The sequence below is a fragment of the Passer montanus genome, unplaced genomic scaffold (genome assembly GCF_014805655.1).
Source record: "Passer montanus isolate IOZ18808 unplaced genomic scaffold, ASM1480565v1 scaffold29, whole genome shotgun sequence".
Classification (NCBI taxonomy): Eukaryota; Metazoa; Chordata; class Aves; order Passeriformes; family Passeridae; genus Passer; species Passer montanus.
Window position 1 is genome coordinate 9,856,491 of NW_024367596.1, and position 24,334 is coordinate 9,880,824.

The 24,334-nt window shown below is 45.9% G+C and overlaps 1 long non-coding RNA gene across 1 annotated transcript; it reads right to left on the reverse strand.

Annotated features, from left to right (window-relative positions):
• Positions 1-18,790: 18,790 nt before the first annotated feature.
• Positions 18,791-23,264, reverse strand: LOC120504264. Its single transcript, XR_005627981.1, has 3 exons — positions 23,166-23,264; positions 19,569-19,671; positions 18,791-19,095 (listed from the first exon to the last, which is right to left on the reverse strand). It is a non-coding gene; the product is annotated as an uncharacterized LOC120504264 (long non-coding RNA).
• Between the last annotated feature and the right edge of the window lie 1,070 nt (positions 23,265-24,334).

A 24,334-nucleotide genomic window follows, 5' to 3' on the forward strand; every position in this document is an offset into this window, starting at 1 on the left:
CTGCCCTGGCCTCGGCAGCCCCACTCCAGAAAAAAGGCTGGAAAGCAGTTCCCAGCAGAACTGCTGGGAGAACAAAGCCAGACTGAAACCAGTGACCTGAACAGCTTGAAGATGAACCTGGTGAAGTCCTAGGATATGTTTACTTCCAGCAGCAGGAGGCTGGACTCAGCAGCCTGAGCATCCCCTCTGTGCCCTGTTTGTCCCCTGGGGCTGGAGACCAGGTCTGTGCCCTGGCCACCCCCGGTGGTTTCTGGGGCTGAGTCCAGGCTGAGCTTTCCCCTTCCCGCTGGTGCTGAAAGCCCGGCCCCAGCCCTGCTTCCCCAGGATAGCTCCTTGGAGCTCGGGGAATCGGCCCGACGGTGGGAAGGGAGGGAGTGCTGCCCCTGACTGCGATGCCTTCACTGCAGAGAGGCAGGAGCCTCCCTGCAGGGGACCCCGGTTCATCTCCTTGTAAGCAAGCTCCGAGAGGAGGCACGCTGCTGTAAGGATTTCGTGCTCCTCGGGATCCCTTTGTTCCTCCCCAGGTGCCCAGCAGGGCTGTGGCTGTGATGATGCTGCTGTTGCCTCTCCCGTGAGATTCACTCTGGCAATGCCAAGCTCTCCACAGTGTGCACACAAGAGTTAGTGGAGCTCAGGGATGCTCCTCACACAGGTATTTTCCAGTGTGTGATGGCAGGAAGGGTTGGAAGGAATAGGGCACACAGTTAAGCACCCCTCTTCCCAGTACCAGCAATCTTCATGTGATGAGACACATGGAGATATTCTGATTATCACCAATTACAGCAGCCCTGTGGTTCTGCTGTTCCTGAACAAAGTCTCCATCTCTCCCTCCTCCTTTTAACCTCTGGAGTAGCTGGGCACTGCCAGGCAAATTCTGCCTATGATGATGTGCATAAACCTTGTGCAGAGGTAATTAATGTGCTTCAGTGAAGGCTGGAAATCTGGTTCTGTGCTCCAGCTTGTACATTCAATAGCAAAGATATTCAGATCCAGCTGCACCATCTCAAGCCACATCTGATCAAATCTGAATCAGCAGTGAGAACTTGCTGACTCCCAGAAACTCTAGGCCTTGTAAAGAAATAGTGATGGTTGTCTGTCAGCCAGTCAGTCAGCACTGTGCTCCAGCCCCTGGCAGGACATGAGGGTGTTAAACTGGTGTCCTAAGAGGAGTCTGGGATATCCATGGCCATCAGGAGCTCTGTGGCACTCTGCTAGAGAAGGAGCCTTTGTATGATTGCTGCTCCCTTCCATCCTGGGGAGTTACACTGGCTTTTTGCACTTTCAGCTGAGCCTTCTGTTGTAAAGAATTGAAAAGCTAAGTGTTCTGTTGTTACTGAGATTTTGGTTTTGCTATGATACAGGAAAAGGTTCTGACAACATTCATCTTCTGGTATTTTTTAATGAAACCTTTCAACTTTGATTGTAGTGATCTTGCATATAAATATATGTGAAAATACAGGCATGTATATATGTGACCTATTGGTAATTAAGCATAAAATACAGCTGGTTGGATTTTTATTTTCTGGAAGATATTTCAGTGTGGGCCCTTTCTGCCAGGAACACATGCCATACTGTAACACTTCAAATTCTCCTGTGGAGCTGAATATATTTTTTTACCTAGCATGCAGTTCACCTGCCTGTTAAAGGCCTGGATGGGGCTGAAGCAGGTTTATGGCTTTAAAAATTACTTCAGAAGCTGTCAGGAGCTATGTGGGTATTAATAGAAGCCACCTCAATAGCTGTGAAGATGTTTCCTTGCTGTTGGACCCTGCTGTGTTCTGTTGAACTGAAAGGGCTTTCCTGTCTATGCTCGGTGCAAACACAAAGTTCAGCTCAAGCACAGGCACTTGGAAGCAGGAAAACTCAGCTCTGTTCCTGCTCTTGTGGTGAGCTTTCAAGTGGCCATTGCTGTTTCATTAGAGAATCTGTAGGTGAAGGCATGTTCAGAGTTTGGTGCTAGAGGTTCTTTGCAGTTCTAAAAGCAAATCAGTGATGAACCCAGGACAAACTGGATTTGCTTTCTGGAAACATTCACAAGGACACTGTGCTAAAGTGGCTTGGAAATAAGTAAGACCTCGAGCAGCATAGGAAGAGGCATGCCAGCTTGAGTCTGTCTAAAGAGGTGCCAAGTGATCTGTCAGTGGAAATCCATAGAGCTGCTGTGAGGTGTCTCCTGCAACCCAGCACTCGGGCATTCTGTGCCTGACAATGCCTCATCACTTCTCTAAGATCAGGAGAGATAAGGAAAAAAAGAATGCCAGAAGTGGCTTTATCAACTGGCAACTCTATGTCAGGTTTTCATGAAAACAGTGGAGAGCAGGGCCAGCAATCTGGAGCTTTGCTTGATGAAGAGATTTCTAAACATACCAAAAGAAAAGAATTGTAGCAAATGCATTACCTTTTGTCTCTGTTGTACAATAGCACCAAGTGGAGAGTATTAGTCACTTCTGGAAGTGGGAAAGGAATTTTACAACATAGAATCACATCTTGCTTCTCTCTTCCTTTTTCCAAGATTTTGTCCATCTGTTCCCTTTTTCAAAAACAAACAAACTATTAATACATTGCTTTGATGGAGCCTTCTGTTCAAGGCTCTTAAAGGGCTGTGCAGATATTCATTATTTTATCTGTCAGGAAAGGCTCCAAGAGATAAATATTAAATTCCTTGCTTCCCACAGGGCAGATGCCAGAGAGGTTGTGTGTGTGCATGTGTGTAGTGCTGACATCATGACTGGCGCCCTGACTTTAGACTCTGGAGAACTTGCTCAGTGCCTGGCTTTATCTCAGCATTCCTTTTTCTCAGCATGTACTCAGGATTGTACACTAGCTGCCTATTCCATCTGTGTCTCAGTTCCCCTATTTGTAAAACACAGGCATTTCTTTTCTTTTGCTCTGCCTTGCCATCTGCACACCGTGACCTGACTTCAGCTGATGCACAGGCACACGGTGATCCTCTCCCTGTGGAGCTGCCCTTGGCTGGGGCTCATTTCTGCAGCATGGCATAACCAGAGATTTTATTAACAAAATGCTTGGTGCTGACCTGCCTGGGTTGGCTACCAGTATCAGTGTAGTCCTGGCAACAGCTCTCACTGCTACCCTAAAGCTTGCTTGGATTCCTAGGCAGGTTTTCTGCCTGCACCAAGGTCTTTGCTGCTGCTGTTGGTCCTAACAGCAGCTCAGAGGGGCCTGCCAGAGCTGCTGCTGCTCCTTCATCTGCATCACCACCTCTCTAAATCCCATGTGGTACAAAGGTATGGGACAGTGGAGCTTGTGGAATCAGGACCCCTGATCCCAAACCTTGCTACATTTTCTTGAATGAAGGCACTAGTGGCACCTGTAAAGTACCAGAGAAAATGTGCATGTGTTGGGGACTGCAGGTTGAGGATCAACCCTGGAAATTACTTCCTGAAAAATCTCCTTGTTGCCTGAAACATCAGAGCTAGGGACTGCCAGCCTGGGACTGCAGCCCAGTCATAATGTTGTCTTAGTCATTTTTTTGGTCCCTTTTGTTGGTGGAAGAGACAAAAGGATAAATTGCATAAGGTGCCCCAGATAGACAGCTTTTGTTATCAGGGAAAAAGCAAAGGCATCCAAGAAAAGAAGGAACCAAATGTATCCAGCACTGAAATGTATTCAGGAACATCCCAATTGCTGCTTATCAGAAAACAATGGCATCTTAAATCCTTTAATGAGAGAGCAGCCAATGTGAAGTTTAGGTTTTATAATGGAAGATACTCTCTCTTCTCACTCTGTTTTGAAATAGAGCTCATGAGGGTTTTCAAAATACACTCTGCAAGTCCAAAGAAGTTGGCTTGTGAGCCATTTTTCCCAAACACAGGCTCACAAATTTGACCTGACCCAAATGAAAATGATTTTCAGCAGCACTAGTCAGATCCTGGATTGTTCTTTATTGCAAAATTGTTACAGCTGGGTATAAGTGGCAGCTTCTTCTCAGGAGCCTGGGTTTAGGAAGGTGGTGGTGGCTGTAGGATGTGGTCAGTGTAGCAGACAGGTCTTGGGTCATGGAGAGTAAATGGGCAGAATATGTACTAACATAGAGGGAAGACTGCTTGGAGTGGCCATGGAGAAAAGCTGGATCATTTACAGGAGGGCAGATATCAAAATGCCTCCAACCAGGCAGAGGGCAAACAGTGGTGGAAGCACTCAGTGTGTGTCTAAAGCAGATGTTCACAGGCAAAACCCACTGGATAAGAAGACACTTGTCTGAAAGGATCAGATGTTTCTCTCCTGGCCCCAGTAAGAGTCAGTCTTGGGGGAGTGCCTTTTTATCACAAGAGAACTGGGGGGAGGCAAGGTTTCTTTGCTCCAGCAGAAATCCCAGCCTGCAGGACTCAGGTGCCTGCATCCACATTTAGACTGCAGGGATCTACCCTGAACTTGGTTTTTTTTGGCTTATGAATATGCCACATGTGTAGGCAGAAAGGACTGAAAGAGGGAATATGGGTCTGGTGCCATTCCAGAGTAAACACAGAGGCACTGTTGGAGAGCAGTGTGGAGAGACTCCTGGGCAGCGTGTCCATCTCTGGAGGGGTGGGAGGAAATGAGGTTTCAGAGGTCAGCCCTGTTCCTCCTCTGATCTTTCACCACCTGCCACCATAGAACCATGAAAGCCAACGAACCTGTAAGTAGAGAAAGTCTCTCTTTTATGAGATCTCATCACTACTTGGGGGCAGAGACAAGATATTCTCTTGTTTCATGGCAAAACAAGATATTTCAGTACAGGTGGAGAACAGTGAGGATTCAGCACAGTGTGTACTGGAGAAATTATACTAGACACTGTTGTGCAATTTCTTGTCATGACTTGGCATGACCTCCATTATACCCATGAGATCACCTCCAGTGAGTATCAATAGTCTATTCCACTATGTCTTAATGTATTTTTAATACCTTGTAACTGCCAGAAAAATCATATTGTTTCTGGAAGCTTTCACTGCAACATTTAGTTATGCATTTATCCTATTGTCTTTGAATTCAGGATCCTTAGTTACCCTGGGCCTAATACCTGCAAACAGAAAAAGAAAGTTAGGAATATATCTCCATAATAGTTTTAAAATAATATTGAAAGTCTTCGTTATCTGTCCTTGTTGAGTACAAGGTCTGATAGAAAAGATGAAAGGCACTTCCTAGCACCTTGATTGGGGTATTTTGAATTATTGTAACTTAGTAATGAACTGGCCAGTTAAACCTTTCACATAGCTTTAGCTCCACCTTTTTAAGTTGCTTGCCAAATACCACACCTTTTCCCAGCACACAGATATTCTGTAGCATGTGAATTGTATGCTCTCCATCAGATGTAAGCTCTTGTAGGTTTTTTTTTGCTAGGTCTTTGCTTAGCTAACACCTTAGGATGCAGTGTTGCCCATCTTGAATCAAAATTAAGAGGGATTTATGAGCCTGTATAAGGGCCCGAAATGTTCCAAGCAGTAAATATGGATTGCTGAGAAGAGCACACATAAAATGAGTGATGATAAGGACTGTGCCATAAATATAACTAATCATACAGCCATTACCTCCAGTTCAGTTGACTATGACAATAACAGTTAACACTCTGGATCAGGGGACCTCAGGTTGCTCTGTAAGGAATTCTTATTCGCATTATACTGGCAGTGAAAATATATCTGGGAGATATAGTGAACATCTGGGACTTGAACAAACCATTGCATATTGTAGAATCATAGAATAAGTCACCTAGTCCAACCCTCCTGCCAGAGGCAGGGACACCTTCCATTATACCAGGTTGCTCAAAACTCCATCCAACCTTGTCTTGAGCACTTCCAGGCATGGGGCATTCACAAATTCTCTGGGAAACTTGTTCCAGTGTTATATCACTCTTATTATAAAAAAACCCTTCCTTCTGTCTAATCTAAACCTGCCCTCAGCCAGTTTAAAGTCCCCACCCTTGCCCCATTGCTACATGCCCTTGTAGAAAGTCCCTCTGCAGCTCTTTTGTAGGCCCCCTTATGATATGGAGGAGTACAAATCTCATTTCCCTGTACTTCCAGTGTGATGTCCTACTCACTGGACCATGGTACATGACTGAGTGGTATTACAGACACATCTGTAAGCAGAGACAGCTTCAAAGCAGGATAGAAACATCCCAGGCACCCCAGCCAGGGCCAGAACTGCCTAGCTGGATGGCATGGGAAAGCATTGAGGAGAGAAAAGAGGCCCCTTTTGATGGTTTTCCTGGAAAGGTAATGATCTGGAAGGCAATTTTTTTTCATTTTCTCTGAGCTAAAATCTCCCAAGCTTTGGTGTTCTGGTCTTGCTGGAACAGGAGACAGAAGCACAATGTCAGCAGTGGAGCCTTGGCCTGGGCTCCACTTCTGCCTGGGCCTCCCGTGTCTTTCTCTGGTCTTTCTCTGTCCCGTCTCTTTGGGAAAGTACTGCTTTCTGATGTCTCCGTGCCACTGGTGTAACCTGCACCTTGTGACCAGCTCAGCAGATGCTGAAGGGATGAAAAATTCCCTGCACTGAGCCCAGCAGTGGTTGGCAAGAATGGGTTGATGGCCTGATTCAGCGGCGACAGCACTCCACCCTCCTTCTGTAAATGCCTCCCATCTCCTGCTGCCAGTCATTACAGAAATAGAGACTTAGCTTTTCTCAGGAGGATCTAAATGTCCTGGTTGCTGCTTGGTAAGGGGCATATTTCTCCAATTAATTATTAAGTGGAGCCCTGGCTGGAGGAAGGGGTTGCAGAGATGTCAGAGTGAAAAGGGGAGAGTGTTTTAACCTTTCTGGAGCTCTCTGCAATCAGCAGCAGGTTTGCCTTGTGGGTGCTGGCCAGTTCTTGTTCTACAGCACATCAGCAGGGCTGGCCAGCAGAGAATGGCCTCACGGGGACTCTGCCAACCTCCAAGGCTCTCGGGCCATCTTTTCTCCCTCCCTGGCAGCAGAAAGATGCTGCAAGGAAACTGCTATCTACAACTCATGTCTTCATCCTGTCCTTATTCTCCTGAGCTGGGTGGAAGGTCCTGGCTGTGTAGGCAGCAGGGGAAGCAGACTTGGAAGAGCAGTTGTAGGCACAGGGAGAAGATTCATCACCTGAGAAGGAGCAATGGGGAGGGTAGCATGGTCCACTGGACATGGTGTTAGACTGGAACTCCAGAGACCTGGGCTTTTATCGTCCTGGATTACAAGGACAAAGGAGAGTGCAGTGATCAACTCAGACCATGCACTGGCACTCATTCCTTGAGAGTACCACGGGAAAGCTGCAGTGCTCCAGGAAACCAGTGTGTCAACTCATGCTTTGGTTTCTTCAGCAGTAAAATAATACTTTTACATTGTGGTCCTGCAAGGAAAGACACTTTTCAGGGATTGAAGTGAGAGGGATTAATTTCTTTCCCCATTTCTTTCTTTCTACACAAAATTCTTTCTGAGGGAATGCACAGTTTTGGGTCCCAGATTCTTTGTACAGTCTGGATTGCAGGACTTTGATCCTGAGCACAGCCATCCCACTGACCTGGCCTGTCCTGTCGAGTGGGATTACTTGAAATATGTCTCTCTGGATGAATCACTTCATGTCACTGAAGCACATTCATACACCTTCCTCTTGTCCTTAGCCAGCCATCAGCAGACTGCTCAAAATCAGGGTCTTGAGGACAAACACTCCCAGCAGCACACTGGAGTGCCTGAGTGAGGAACAGGAGATTGCCCTAAATCAGTCCCTGCATCACTGCTCCTCCTGTCTAACCTGTGTGACTCATATTGTGCCTTCAGCCTGTTCTTTTCATGTGGTTATCATGTCCAGAGCTGCTTGTGATCCCACACACCCTGGTTTTGGAGATGTTGTTCCCTTTGGCAGAGAAGCCTGCCCTGGGCCCCTCAGGTTGTAGTGTATCTCTACACCCAATTTCTGTGCTGTGCCACAGAATTTGGGGGCAAGCGTCTTGCATTTGTGTTCCTTTGTTGGCTCCATCTGTGCAGTGTGGTTGGTGACAGCTCCTTCTCACAAGAGCACCAGCAAAGACATCATTTGCTGGGGGCTTTGGAAGATGAAAATCAGCCTGGGGTAGGAAAAGGTCCAAGCTGACTTTTACCATTAAGTTGTCAGCGGGGTGTGCTGAGGTGTTTAAATATTGATGCAAACACAGAAGAAATAGTTGTCTTCTTCAGGAACAGGTGAGGGTTTTAGGGTGTAAAACATCCCAGAGCTTTTTGCCAGCACAGTGTAGGTCGCAGCCGTCCCTCCCTGGTGCAGCAGAAACTCTGGGGATGGAAAACCCTCATCTCCTGCCTGGACAGACCCAGAGAGCTGAAACCCAACTAAGACAATACTTGGAGTGGAACAGATGTGGATTCATGGCTAAAAAGGCTTTCCTGCACCTGAAGAGAAATCCCCAGTCTTGGGCTAAAAGTACAGTGGAAATGTTGGGAGCTGGAAAGTGAACCTCTACTTTGGGTCTGGATGTGATTGAGGGGACAGAGAGCTGCTGAGCCACAACTTTGCTGTCCAGGAGATGGAGTTCTGTTATACAAGCCTCCCCACCAGAATCAAATATTTGCAAATGAAGGGAAACATTATTCCTGAGGATGTTTACAGGGGGCTTCCTGCTGAGGTTTCTGCTAGCAGTTTGTAAGTCTGAGCCAGAATCGCTTGTATGAACATTTTGGTATTTTTGTACATCCAAATATTCAGTCTTCCCCACCTGTGCCCAGGAGAGGTGCAGAAGAAGCCTTGACTTGTCTCTCAGCATGTTTTTCATAGTTACATCTTGGCACGATTGAGTTTCTTGCTCCTGCAGTTTCTCTTAAAACATTTCAGAAAAGGGAATACAGAGGCACTGAGGGGGCTTGAAGAAGGTGTGAAGGATGGGTATGAGCAGAACCAGGAGGATGAAAACCTTTAACCATTTTCTGGGCACTTTGAACACGTCAACTTCTTTGAGAGGGTGGAATCAGCTGCAAGTGCCAGCTCCCAGCCAAACCTCTACAGCTCTTAAGGCCAGTGCTTTGTTTTGTCATGTATGAGAATGAGCAGTACCAGGCTGGCTTCACCTGGGGTCAGCATCATGTCCTTCCCTGTGCTGCTTTCAGGTTCCAGCTGCTGTACCACATCTGCACAGACAGGGCTCACCACTGCCTCATCTGTATTTTTGTAATGCCAATTTTTCTAATTATAGGCCTGTGGCTATCAGCCAATCGACTCCATCTTTGAGACTCGTTATTGGACTTTGGATGTCAGGCTGAATTTTTCCTAACTGTCCATAATAACAGTAATAGCTTGACTTCCACCATGAGACAATTAACCTTCTTAAAGTTTAGTGCCTCAGGCTGTACCTCAGAAAGATTCTCTCTACAAAGCAGACAATTACCTTTACTTAATAACCTTTCTCTTTCTAATCTGATATTAGTGCCAAAGTAAATGTAAAGGGCAGTGCTCTATGTCCCCTCTTAAGTACTTTAAATGCCTGTCCATGAAAGCTAATGAGCTGCCATTTTGCTTAATCTAGATTTGCTGTGGATCTAACAGTACTCTGCAGCATCTTCCCTTTTTAAAAAACTTCAAAAAAGGATATAGAACTGTTTTAGTTTGTATTGAAACTTCGTATGAAAAAAGGAAAACTGATGAAGCAGGAAGAAAAATAATGATGTCCAAATAACAAAACAAGACAGAGAAAATATTAACCACTGGTCAGCTGCTGGCTTAAGGCTGGTTTCAGTGGGACGTGCTGTCAGTATCTGTAAAGCAGGAACTTGTTGCTGGAGATTTACAGGGTTCGTGGCAGCCCCTCCTGTCGACTCAGTGCAGATGTGGGGTGGAGAGACAAGGTTGGGGAGTTTTTCTGTGCACCTCTCTGTCCCACCAGCCAGGAGCACTGACCTCTCTGCTTATGGCTGCTGCAGACCTACAGCAGAAGCACAACTGCTCTGTAGATGTAATTTCTTCATGGATTGCTGCTCATGGTAATTAATATGTATAATATTAGTAACTGTTGAGACACAAAATGCTCCCTCAGCAAAGAAGTTATTGCTCTGCTGACCCTGTGTTTTGCACTTTCAGTGTGGGTTCTCTACTAATATTGAAAATTGCTCAAAGATTTCTGAGATAAAGACAAAGCTGTAGGCATTTCTCTATCATATCAGCAAACACCATTTTCCCAAGAATGCTAGCTAAAAACAGCAACAAAACACAGGTTTAAAATCCAGGAAAAACAGAGCGATAGCTGCTCTTAGCAAAGATGCCTAATTCCTCGGTAGATCTTAAACCCGTGTCTTGGGATGCTGAGTATTTCCCCACACAGCAGAACGTCACCTTCATTTGCTTTATCATTGTGCCCCTGCTAAGTCCATTCCCTGCTGCTGAGCCAACATTTACTCTCTTCTCGTAAGAGTGCTCTGGTTTCATCATCTCAATATAATGAGGTTTGTATTATTTTTTTATTATAATAAAAGCAGCCTCAGGTCTTAATCAAGATATTGGGCTAATTGCTATGGAAACCTAATTAGGCAGGCCATGCCTCAAACTCTGTAAATATTTATACATGCACTTAACTGTCTGCGTGCAAACCAGCCCGGCCTGGCCATGGGAATGGGGCTCAGCACACGCTGAAGTGTTGATAGGGGTGGGAGCCTGCTGTGAGACAAAGCTGAGCTGTGCTGCAACACGCAGAGAGGAGAGGGCAGAGGAAATCAGATTGGGATCGTGTGAGTGCAGATGGGCTCGCATCAGATAGGGCTGGGTTAAAGCTGTACAGAACTCCTGCATTTTTAAAATTATCCTATAGAATAGTTGCTACAAATATGCGAGTCTTTGTGCCAGACACAGATATGCACAGAGAAATACAGGGGTGTGGTGTGAAGTCTCCCTAGCCAGAATGAACTAACAGGTGCCCTGTGCTGTTCCCCAGCACAGCATTTTAAACATTATTTGAAAATTGTTCTTGAACTCAATCTTGGAAATTGTTTGCATGCATGAATCAGTTTATATTTACATGTTTACTGCAGCAGAGAGAAAATTCAGTGTTAGCTTTGGTACAAACACTTTAGACCACTAAGGTATTAACTTTAGAAGTTGAATATATGGAACTAATCAAACCCCTTTCATAAACAGATTAATGAGGAGACAAAAATGCACAAGTACAAGCTGCTAGGCTTTGAACAGTCACATATTCCTTCTGTGTGTCTTTATTTATTTAAGTTAACAAGTATTTTAACTGGTTTTGTTGCATGTCAGGTTTGGGAACAGTGAGGTGGGCTGAATTTGCTGAAAAGGAAGAGCTGCTGTCAGATAGAAATATAATAATGTAGACTGATATCTCTGCATGAAACCCCATGTTGATCTTTTATTTATGGTTTTTATTCTGTCCTCCATATTTGCTGCACCCTCCTGTCTGAGCCCTGCCCTCTCATGTGGAGCTCTCCAATTTTGTGTGCAATATTTGGTCTCCAAGGTGTGAACAGAGGTACAGAACAAGGGCATTTAATTAAGCATAACCAGTATGACAGCATCCAACCAAGAACAGTAGATGCTCTACTACAAAAGCTGAGGATCCCCTTCCCAAGATTTTCTGCTCAAGCACACTGTCCATTTAATGTCATTTATTTCTAGTAAATAACCTTGTACACAGAACACAATGAAACACTCCAAGAAAAATAATGAAAGAAAAAACAAATAAAAAAAAAATAAAAGAAACTACCATGACCTGTTTATAAACCTGTGCTTGGAGCAGAAGCAATGAAACACTCCAAGAAAAAGAATGAAAAAAACCCCAAAAACAAAAGCAAAATTAAAAGAAACTACCATGACCTGTTTATAAACCTGTGCTTGGAGCAGAGGGGGAAAGGAGATGGGGCTGCTCACAACAAACGTTTCCTGTGCTGGCTGAGTCACTGTGAGGTTCAGCAGCTTAGTCCTGCTGGGGACGTCTCACAGACCTCACTCCCCATTCAAGACTGTAAATTTCCTTCCTGAGTTTGTTAGCAGCAAACAATGTGTGTAAAAAAAACCCCTCAAACACCCAAGACCACTATAACTGCTGTTATTATGCAAAAGAACTAATGCATAAGCAATCTGCTGCCCTTGGAGGAGCATGCAACGTGACACCAGCCACCACAGAGAGCAGGGCAGCAGCTCTTCCACACCTCGAGATAAAGAAGGGATCTCTGTGGGGCTGGCTGAAAATTTTCCATTTAACATTTTTCTTTTAAACTGGCTCTTGAGTAACTTTATTTTTTTTTTCTTCCAAAGTTATGTCATTTCTGTACAAAACATCACCTTCTCACTAAACCAACCAAACAAGAATCTCCTCTCTCTTTGCTAATCTGAATAATTTTGACCCTGGGAAAATGTCGTGGGATATGCCTTGGCAAATTTTTAGTGTACACACACCAAGTCCTCATCAGGCTCCAAGGACAGGTTTCCAACCTGTTGTCCTGACTTCAGGAAAAGCTCCCAGGAAAAGGGGATTAATGGGCAGGAGTGCCAGGTACTGCATGGGAAACCAAGTCTGAGCAGGACAGCAGGCTCTGGGGGAGAATGGGGCCCTAGAGCTCCAGCTTCACAGACAGCAAGCTTTAATTTCCATTGCCTATCTTTCAGTTTTTCACTGAGATGCCAAATTCTTTTTTTACGGGAAAATTACATTCCAATCACTGCTGATGTTAAGCCTTAACCTAAGAAAGTTCCAACTTTTCTTTCTAGCTGAGATGTCTCTTTCAAATTTTTTCCTAAAGCTTCAAGAAGAAAGAATAAAAGCCATGGGATTCAGAGAAACTTGATATTTCTCATGTTTAAAGGGGAGTTAGTCATATTAAAGTGAGCTTCTCTTTATACGTCAGAAAAGAGAGTAGCAGAAGTGACAACAAAACACAAAGCTATTTTTTGATTTCCAGTTCACTGTGAAGAGTTGTTTTCACCCTCTCCCCCTTCTCCCTTTAGGAAGAAGTGTTAAATTAGCAATAAAAAGAGCACATTAGCTGACAGGTACTGCAAATAATCTGATCATGAGACAGCATTAAAAAAACCTATTCAGCATGTTGTGGATATTGGGGTTATTCTCTTCAGCAATTACGTCTCAGGGAAGCTCTCCCTAGACATTTAATGGGCTGGAGCTAAAGAATTTTTAAAGCACATTTCAGATCTGCTGGTATTGTAAAGGATCAAGTATTTCATAGTCACAGCTAAGTTTTACAATTGTTTATGGCACATCCTAAGTTAATCTCCTTCAGAAGGAAGCTGACAGTACCTAACATGAAATTCTGCCAAAGAGAGTCTGTGTAGGCATAAAAGGAGAAGAGGCAGAACGCAATGCTGGGCATCACGAATAAAAAGCCTTATTCAGCCAGGGCCCAAAAGTGACTTTTTTAAGGCTTATTTTTAACTAACTGTGAACTTCTGCAATAAGCAGAGTGCTACTTGGCTCCTTAAATAGCTGCAATGATGAGCTGGCTCTCGCTTCTGTTACTATGTGAATTTATGGAGCTGTTGTCACACGCTTTGTTGGAGGAAATATATGGTGGTTCTGTCATAGGGACTGGACACCTATAATTCTCACTTTCTTTGCCTGCTCATAAATCCCTGCTGCTCAACCACACCATTATTATACTTGGGCTGTTGCTGTAATCCCCTCACTGGAGCAGAGCCCTCGCAGTGCCTTGCAGGGGAAGTGCTGAGTCACCAGTGTCGCTCCAGTGGAGATGAAAAGCTGCACGGGGTCGGTGACTGCCTGGCAAAGGAGAGTCAGGCACGTAGATCTGCCCCAGGGGCATGCTGACAGACAGATCCCAGCCTGAAAGGCATTGGGCGCCTTGGAAATGCCACTTTGTGTGGGGTTTACCTTCTTGAATAAGGTTTCATGGGTTTTGGTGCATGATGGGCATCAAAACAAAGGTACAGGCTTTGCTTCTTGATTATTTTCTGTAAGACCCTGCCTAAGAAAGGGCATTTTCTGCTTCTTGTTGATTGGAGAAGCACTTGTCTTACTGGAGTACAAGTCTAAGGAGGAGCAGCTGATGGAGCTGGGGTTGTTTAGTCTGAAGGAAAGGAATTTTGGGGGGGATCTTTATTGCTCCCTACAACTACTGGATGTTGTAGACAGGCGGGGGTCAATCTTTTCTCCCAGGTGACATATAATAGTTCAAGAGGAAATTACTTCTAGTTGCCCCAGGGGAGGTTTAGACTGGATAGCAAGAAAGGTTTCTTCACTGAAATGGTTGTCAAACATTGAAACAGGCTGTCCAGGGAAGTAGTGGAATCACTTTCCTGCAAAGTGATCAGAAAATGCATAGGTGTGGTGCTCAGGGACTTCCCTGCAAAGTGATCAGAAAATGCATAGGTGTGGTGCTCAGGGACATGGTTTAGTGGCCGTGTCAGGTTAATGGTTGAACTTGATATTAGAGGACCTTTCCAGCCTATTCTATTCTATTCTATTCTATTCTATTCTATTCTATTCTATTCTATTCTATTCTATTCTATTCTATTCTATTCTATTCTATTCCTTATTTTATTCTATTCCTTATTTTATTCTATTCCTTATTTTATTCTATTCATCCTATCTCATCCCATCCTTCCCCTCTCTGTGCTTTTTGCCCAGGCCATGCAGCTGCTGCAGAGGACTTGGTTGTTCTTCATTTGTGTGCATAAAGCCCTGCCTTGCCCCGCAGGCCTCGAGCTGCCGGCACCGGAGCAGTGTGAGATCCTTTATTGCTCCGACTCTTTCAGTCTGGCTGGGCTGGGGATGGGTTTGATCTCTGGGCTGCTCTCGGACCTTTTCTGCAGCGCTCCTTTGTGTCCAGCGCCGGTCGCTGCCTCTGGCTCTGCTTTTTGAGTCACTGCCCGCTCTGCTCCTCCGGCCGCTGAACGCTTTCATCTCGCCCTGCAGCCGCCTTCTTTCATCTCCTCCCCTCTGCCTGTGGGGATGGCCTTTGGGAGCTGCCCTGCCCCATCCCGGTGGCTGCTGGAGGAGCCCCTGGCAGCGGGACCCGCCGCCTGCAGCCCGGGTGGCAGTGCCACCGTGCCGAGCCCCAGCCGAGCCACGCCACGCTCCTGCCTGGCCCCGGGGAAATGCTGCTCTCCCCTGGGGCTCTGCTCCTTCCTCTGGCTTTCACCGGTCTCTTTTGCTCACCAGCGGCTGCGGGGTGTGACAGGCGCGGCGGTGCCAGGACAGCCCGGTCCCAGCTGGGAACGCGGCCGCAGCACAGACAGGAGCCCTGCTCAGCCCCTGCTCTGCACAAACCTTCTGCCTGTCTCTGTCCACTGCTAAGAGACAGGTGAGCCCTCCCAGGGAGATGGTTTGGGTTGTGTAACCCTTCCTGCGCCTCTGTGGGAACAGTAAAGTCTAAAACGTGGCTGTGTTTTTTCTGCCAGCATCAGGGATGTCTCTGTCCCGTGTTGGAGGCAGGGATTAGGCTGTGTCTGCATCCAGCTGTGGCCTGGGTGGCAGTCCAGGAGCCACCAGGAGCAGCACCTGGGGGCTGGGACAGCACTGGGGTGCTGCTAGGTGGGCTCCTATTGCTCCAGGTTCTTTCCAGGCTCTCAGGGAGCTACTGAGCATCTGTGACTTATCCCAACAGCTTGCAGGGGGCCAGAATCAAGGAGAGCCATACCCTGTAGGAAGGGAAAGTCCTGAGGGCAGAGGACCACCACAGCTGATGTCTCATGAAGCTTGTAGCCCACAGGAATGATGCTGCATTCTCATGAGTGGCTCCTGCAGGGACTTTATCTGTGACCTAGTCACCACCACAAGGACCAAATTCTGGCAGCAGCCATGCACTGAGTGTCCCCTCATCCTCTGGGTGGCTCAGGGATGTCTCCCATTTGTGCTATAAGCAAAGATGGGGAGAGCAGATGGAGACAGGGAGTCTCTGTCCTCTTCCTCCAGCACCGTGTGTCAGCCCATTGCTCTGGAAAGCTGTCTATTGATCAAGATCCACTGCCAGTTATTTCCCGGAGAAGCAAGCAGTGATTGAAGAAAGGTTGGTGCCTCTGAGACACACTTTTCCCCCCGAAGCAGTGCACTTACCTCCTGTTCCACCACCAGAACAGGAGGGAAGGGCCAGCCCAAGGCCATTGTTGCCTTATAAAAGGCAGTGCTGGAGATGGTCAATGATGGGCACCCACTGGGGGAGCTTAATCCCTGCTCATCCCGTTTTGACAATAAAATCACATGTTTTGATAATAAAAGCTTCCACCTGGAGAGCTTGATGAAAAGCACAGGGAAGTGTTGGTTCTAGGCAGGAATTTGCTTTACTCTTCTGCTCCTCAGGAGCTTTCATAAGCAGGTTTCTTTGCTACCACAACAGAAAGAACACCCCTTTCATAATGAATTGCCTTCAACTACTATGAGCCAAGCTTAGGGGGTTTTTTGTTTTTGTTTTTTTAAATGTGGGAGCATAGAAAATTAAATCTCTGTTGGATTTTTTTAAGCAATTATTTTAAGCACTGTGAATAAACAGGGAGTGTCTTACAAACACCTGTTATTTTTCCCATCGTGAGTTTGGCTGCTGCTGAACAGTCAGAAATGCTGCTCTTTACAGGATAAAGTGTGTTTATCTGGCAGAGAAGAATAGGGTTTGTTTTCACCACAGAATAATGCACTGACTGCAATATAAAATGCAGCACCAACTTTCATTGAATAGGAGGCATTTGTTCCCCAGCTTCCTCCTGGATGCTGACAGATTGGTGAGACTCAGTTGCTCCCATCCTGAAAGAGGCACCTCAGGCCTGGGCAGAAGGAGCTGGGACCGTGTCACTGCCAGATTCTCAAAGGGTTTGCTGTGAATATGGAGATATCTCCAGCATAAGAATTGATTCAGATCTAGCTCTCAGCCTTCTTCTGGAGAAATCAGAAGGTGCAAAGTCTGGACTTTTGAACTTCAGTAGGAGTAAAATCCATGCTCCCAAAACACACTGCAAAGAATGATCTGGAAACAGTTCTGGGAGATTCTCATGATCAGCTGCTTCCTCCTTACCCCTCTTCCTCATCTCCCTGTCTGGATGCTGCGGGCTGACAGTACCATGGGGTTGCTGCTCGTACAGTAGCATTCAGAGCACAAACAGAGCAGCACAGGCACCTGAGGCAGAGGGATTACAGCAGCAGTTGGTTGGCTGAGCTGCCCTGATTGAGCTGACACTTCCTTCTTTTCCAGCCTTAACCTTTGCTGAAGGTTGTCACCTCCTGTCCCCTGTCCTCCCGCAGGGTGGGGGAAGCTGCAGAGCAGCTGAGCAGGAGCCTCGTGGGCAGGACATGGCCTGAAGGAAGGGAAAGAAGAGGTCAGAGGTGGCTGGGACTCCGTAGATGAGACAAAGCACAAGGGCTGACAGCAATGGATTTGCAGCATGCACTTGGTATTGCAGGTCAGGCTTGAGGTGACCTGAGCAGTGACCATTCCACAGAGACAGCCGAGATCCTTTGTCCTTCTTCCCTCAGGTAGCAACCAACCACCAGTGCTGTTTTTCAAGTACGTGTCTAAAGACAGCAAGGCTCTCTAACAAGCTAAGACAAGCGTCACATTAGCCCCTAGCAGGGCTGATTTTAGTAGGGACACTTGCAAAGCTCTATTGTAACCAGCCAGCAAGTGCTCTGCCTCCTGGGTTTTGCTAGTTGATAGCATGGAAGTAGGTTTTTTTTACTACATTTTCTTGCTTCTCAAGAATTTCCAATAAATCAGGGCTATTTCTGAGGCTCAGTTAAAGACCAGAAAGAGAGTGCAGATGAGAGGTGAGGGGGCACTGTGATTAACTGGCTCCTGTTGGTGCTTGTGCTTTTGAGCAGTTCAGATATCCATCTGGCCAGTTTTCTCCCTTCTCTTACTGGTCTGTTACTGGTTCTGCACTGGATCTGTGCTCTGCCAGGCTGAGGTATCCTAAGCAGGACACGGTGAAGGGACAGAGGGGAAAGATGATGCCATGTGTGAGGCAGAACAGAGGTTTACACACCAGACCTGCTGTTTGAGCAAAGCTGCCTGGGCTCTGAAGAGCTGAGGAGCAAGCAAAGAAATCTCACCAGTTTTACTCCTGCTGTTGCTCTTTAAAAGTCTCTAGCTGAGAGCACGTAGGCAGGCAGTCTGCATTGCTAACTCTGAACCTGTGCATGGCAAATGGGGACACTCAGGAGCCTTCACCAACTCTTGGCTAGTGGTAGAAAGGATGTTTTCAGTGGTTAAGCGTAAGACAGGTAGCAGAGACCAGGCTTCCATCCTGGGCGTTGTTACCAGTAAACTGTGTGTGAACAAACCCCTCAGGCCAAAATTTTCATTGCCCTGCCCTTCTGAAAATCAGGCCACGAGTTGCGTAAATATGGGTGTAGGTACCTAGCAGTAGGCAGCCAGCTTGGAACATTCTGGCTTTAATCCCTGTGCCTGAGTTACCTCATTTATAAAATGGGGATAATTCTTTGCTACCTCGAGGGATGCTCTGAAGCACAACCCTATTGATGCTGGTGGAGCATGTCCCAGCTCGCTGGATAGCTATTATTCTATACTTGACAGAAATTGGATACGGCAGAGCTGAACCAGTGCTCTTGGTGTAGTTTTCTGTGTTGCCAGTGGACAGCCTTTGAGTCACAGTTCCTGGCCCCCAGCAATGAGACAGAGCAGGCCAGGGGCACTTTTGGCATTGCCACAGCTCCATGTTGCAGGTTTAAAAAAGCCAAGTACCCCAATAGTTCTGTCCCTGGCTGCCACTGCCCCAGGGTACTCAGACTGGACATCGGACATGGATCCTTCCCCCTGGGCAGGGAATGAGTTGCCAGGACACTGAGGTGTGTGGCTTTGTAACTACTTCTCTTAGGAACAAATTATGTTTGTATCTCCTCAGGTTTATGTGGTTTGTTTTCATGTAGCACGAACTCAGCATTTCTGCTACAGAGACAGACGTCTGCACAAGACAATTAAAAGAGCAAATTGATTCAGAATAGCTCTGGATTTTGACACTCTTCTTCTGTGATAAAAGGATCTCTTCCTCTGTTTCACATGAGCTGTTGATACCAGGAAGCTTTCCCATCAATTTTCCACCACGGAAAAATATTTAATTCAGCCCATGACTTCCACGTCATTTTAATAATCAGCATCAAGACATTCTTTCCAATAGAACTGTGCTCCTTCTTCCTTCTTCCCAGCAACTTATCCCAGGTACTCCTAGGAGAAACATGGATGATACGTCACTTTATGCTAAGAATCATATATTTATATTTCAAAAACTCTAATGCCACAGGATTAATATTTGCACAATGCTGGCAAAATCTTGTACTTAGAGTCACTTCCAGATTTAAATCATAAAATGCAGGGAATAAGATTTTTTAAAATTGAAAAATGCCTGCTTGGTTGTCATCTTCTGTCCTGTTGGAAACTAAAACATAGAGGAAATCTTGGGAGAAGTGTGTTATCCTAGGACTGTCTATCTGGATTCACCCTCGGGGTGAGGTGATTTAAGTTTGGGTGCCTATCTTTAATGACAGCTGCTGTATCTTCTGAGTTTCAACCCTCGACACAATGACAAATGAACCTCCATGCCCACCTTTGCACCCAACTGGTTTCATATCAGGCAGTTTCACTGCCCACACATAGGTTAGATAAAAGAGGAGTCTTCGACTCTTTTGCAATCCTCTTACCTCCTCAGAAACCTTCTGCAATCTGCATTGTCTTGAACAAAGGGTGAGCTAAAGGATGAGTGGGATACTTCATTATAACCTCTGGCTGTGCAATGAGTCACACCTGTGATTTTGAAATACAAAATAATAAATTAAGAGGGCAGTAGTGAGATTGAGCTGACAACCTGATAATAAAAATACTGGGCAACTTGTCAACTTCAGCTGAGTAACCAAAGAACGACACTTTCTGCCAAGCACAGGCAAATGAAAGGCTCTCTTTGCTGCACTGTTTTCATGATGTGGCCAACAGCAATGTCTAGTGGTTCAATAAAATGTAAACACTGACTATATTTTCTGGAGCCAGTTTCTCTTTTTGTCCTCACGGAGAAGGAAGGTTGGCATCCAGGAGTCTGAAGTAAAGACTGAGAGCTGGGACTCTGCCTTGTGTTTATGCCAACAGAAAAATCTCTATGACTCTGTTTACCTAAATGTAGATGACTTTATAGATAGGATTTTAAAAAGTATAATTGCTATTAGCCTGATTCTCAGAGGGAAGGCATTCATAAATATTCTCTATTTATTAATCATCATACACAGTCATTTTCCTACAGCTGTCAAACTGTCAGACTTTTCTCTTCATTGACTTCTCTTGCTCAGTGGTACAAGAGTGTGTGGTATGGGGCAGCTACCTGGGCCAGCTCCCTGTCCACAACACTGCAAAGCCACACTGCAGACAGCTTGGGACACAGCTTCATGAGCCAGCTTTGCAGGAAAGGGAACATCAAAATGCCAAAAAAACCAACCAACCAACCAAAAAAACCCCCAAGACACCAAACAAACAAAAATGCCCAAACAGAATTTGGGTAGGAATTAATATTCTTCCCTATGGAAAGAACAAAAAAAAAGAAAAAAAGAAGGAAAATACTTGTCACCAACATGTCTTCTCCTTTGGGTGACTACAGGAATAGGTATTTGCTACCAGGAAAGCCTCTATTATTCTGGGCAAAGAGCTTGCTCTCTTTGTCTGTGAGGGGGAGGAATGCTCTCGGTGTTTCTGTGGGAAAGGTGGGGCTGCAGCTGTGTAACTGAGATGTTCACGTGGAGGCTTGGCACAACCCAAAATTGTCACCAGGACAAAAACATCCCCAAACAAAACAGAAAACTTCTCAATGGAGTAAAATCCCCTACTGAAGGCCTGTGCAGAAAGCCAATCTCAGTAATAAAGTCACACAGCTCCTACCAGAACCAAAAGATTTATAGACTTAAGAGTAAAATGTAAACTTTAAACACCACCCCCACCCCCCAAAAGAAAAAGAAAATTGCAATTGTTTTTCTTTTCCTATTATTCCAATACATGTAGTGTTAGGGAATAGACATTCTGGTATGAGGCAGAGCCGCTGTGTCGCTTGTAAATGGACAAAGTACAGAACTTTTTAATGTTCTAAACAGGATATCTTGACTTTTGGTCATTGTTCAAATAAAACAAAGCACTGCAGTTTTTGCCCATCATTACAACTGCACATTTAGTTTCATGATTGGCATCTGGGCTGAGCCTGTGTATACTCTAATATCAGAAAAAAACATTTCCAGACAAGGGGACAGATTGAACTGCCAAGGAGGCACCCACTTGTACCAGTTATGAGCTGGAGGATGGCTTGTGGAGTGGAGAGCTGATTTCTTTGCACCTCTCACCCAGTCAGCACCGTTCCATTGGTGATTTTGTGTCTTCAGTTTCAGAGATTGTAGAATGATTTGGCTTGCTAGGGACTGGACAATGAAATGACAGAGACAGATCCAGATTGAGTGAAGAACACCATTTTTAGCAGGAAGTATATATTTTTAAATATTGCAGTGAGATAATCAATGTGTTACAGCAGGTCAGCACTGTCTTGAGGGGTCTGGGGCCATGGGCAGCCTGTACCCCAGTGTCAATCACAGCCCCATGCTCATAGTACCTCCTACAGGAGGACATGCCTGTCTATATTTTATTAAAGAAAACAGCTCCAGGTCAGGATGCCAAATTGTTCTTGAAGCAAGTGAATCTGGCAGCAAAGACAGAGCTCAGGCTATCTTCTTGGCCATAAAGCAGTGATGGAAAGGTGAGCAAGACAGATGGTGATTGCTATATCAGACACTTGGCACTACTATTCCTCAACTCTTCTGTCGAGTGAAAACCTTAAGAGAAACCCCCACTTTCCTAAGTGTGTTCATGAATTTAATCCAATGGGACCTGGGAAAGCCAATCAGCCATATGCCCACAGTGAGCAACCCTTCAGGAGGTGCCATGGCTACACTTGCAACCTGTCACCTGTAACTCCTCCAACTCAATGGCCACATATTTATTTACATTCTGAGACTTGAATTCATGCTCTCGCCTGGGCAGTGAGACATGTCTCTTTCTCCTCCACTGCTGCTTACCAGGAAATGCATAGATAAAGCAAGGTGCTCCCTCTTGCCACCAAGGACAATGTGCTCTTATTAGCCCTGGAGGCTGGACATGCTTCTTGTTTCAGCAACCTGGAGTGAACATGGAAAGCACCTGGCTACAAGGGCTGTAAACAAATAGAAACTTGACTGGGAGTTGCCACATAGCACAGGAATTTAAATGAGATACAAAGCCAGGCACCTCCTATTACTAAGGAAAATTCAAGCTGCCATTTGTCCCTGCACGGTTCTGTTTTCCAGTGCCAACACACCCCAACCAGAGACAGACATGGAGGATTTTCTGGGCCTGATGCAATGTTCCCAACCTGGGATCAGATTAGTCCTAGCCCAGGATCTTATGCAAATCCAAGGCTGAAGGAAGCTTGAGAATGAAATAAGAGAAAATCCCCCTGATGAAGGCTGCTGATAAAAGCCGCCGCCTCCATCCGTGAGCAGCATCGCCCACAGCCCGGCTCCTGGCGTGCCACCCTGGGCAGCTCGGGGCTGAGGACAGTCCAGCACGGAGGAGAACAGGATGCTGTCCCATCCCACGCACAGAACAGCTCTATCTGAGCGAGCAGGAGTGCCAAGAACATGGACAGAGGCAGACCTGTATTCCACCGTCTGTGAGAGTCCTGGGACAGCTGTGCTGTGATGGCTGTGTGGAAGAGCTGAGTTTAGGCACCAAGCAATCTTCATTTTCCTTGGCTAGCTAGATATCCTCTGTTCAGTGGACATAGATATCTACTTTCTACTGTGGACAAGAGGTGGGAATAAAGAGGGTCTCCAGAGTGCCTGTGTTTCCTACCTGCTTACAGACAGTACTCACAGCGTGTTTGTTGTGGTGCCCCTTTAGTAAGAAGGGAGCTACTCTAGTTACCCCAAATATTAGGAGTGGAAGTAGGTCCCACAATTTGTTTCACACCCATAAATGACATTCAAACGGCAGCAACTTCTCTCCCCTGCTCTCTATGCACAGGGTACAACACTGCAGCGAAGTAGAAAGCGCCGCAGTTGCAGAAACAGCTTCTAGTAGCCGCTGTGATCCCTGATAATTACTCTTCTTAGCCTGCCCTGGTCCTTCTAGATGCTTGATGGCTGCTCAGCAAAGCCAGCCGCGTGTCCTACCTGCGCAAGGCTCTCGGTATCTGCTATCAACGTGACTAAGAGCGAATTGCAGGCTCCGTCACTTACCATTCCCAAGAAACTTTCTCCCGGAGGCAGTCCAGGCACAGGGCTGCCACAGCAGGTATTTTGCCCAGTTAAGCAAGTGAGCAGCGCTATGAGGCTGGCTGACATTTAGAGCAGAGCAGAGGAAGACAGACTGGAGGGAGATGTTGCAACCTTGTTTGTGTTGGCAGTGGATGGGGTTGCGAAAAAGCCCTAAGAGAAAGTAACAAACAAAGGGTGTGTCTTGAAAGGAGGTTGAGTTCAGAAGCCTTTGCACAACACGTGCAAGAGCCAGGTGATTCAGAGCTGCCTTTCCTACACTCTTGTGACCTAAATCCCCCAACAAAAGGGACTAGTATGTGCAAATACAACAAGAGCCTTCTGGCCTCTGGACCTGGTTTTCCAGGAAGAAAATCTGGCCCTGTTGTACAGAATGACACACTGAGGTGCAGCACAGGATGTTTTCAGGGGTGTGTTTAGAGACTTGGGGACTGTTTAAGATCAGACTTGGGGGTAGTGGCCCAATATTTTAGTTTTCATGTGGCTGAATTTCTTCTAACATAAAGCTGTTCTTTACATTGCCTCTTGAAAGTCAACCATTATTATGAGTATTTCAGATTCTTTCCATTTGATTGTTTTGTTCTGGGCTTTTTTTCCAAAATAGGAAACAGCTTTTGTTTGTTTGGGGGAGAGGAGGATTAGCACTCCATGTGCGTGATACATTCACAGAATCAAAGAATAGTTTGGGTTGGAAGGGACGTTAAATTCATCTGGTTCCAGACCCCTCTTCATGTGCAAGGGCACCACCCACTAGGCCAGGCTGGTCCAACCTGGCCTTGGACACTTCCAGGGATGCTTTAAGAAATATTCTCTCAGTCCAGGCCTCTAGAAAAGTACAGCAAGCATAATCAGTCTGTACCTGTTAGTTACAGGGGAAAATATACTTTGCAGCTTTTTGGGGGCTCCAGGAGTGAAGTGCAAGTGTTCTTTGCTCCTTCATTTGAACACACAGTATGAATTATTGTTTCATCTGCTGTGAGAGCACTCCCATAGAACACTGGTGTGTTACTGTGCAGTAAATTTTTCTGAGCCCATATTATTTCCTGGGAGGGGTGCCCATAAGATGACCATGAGTTTTTTAATCCCTTTGGCAACCTGTCTAGAGGTCCCTCTATGCTTTCACCATTATGGGG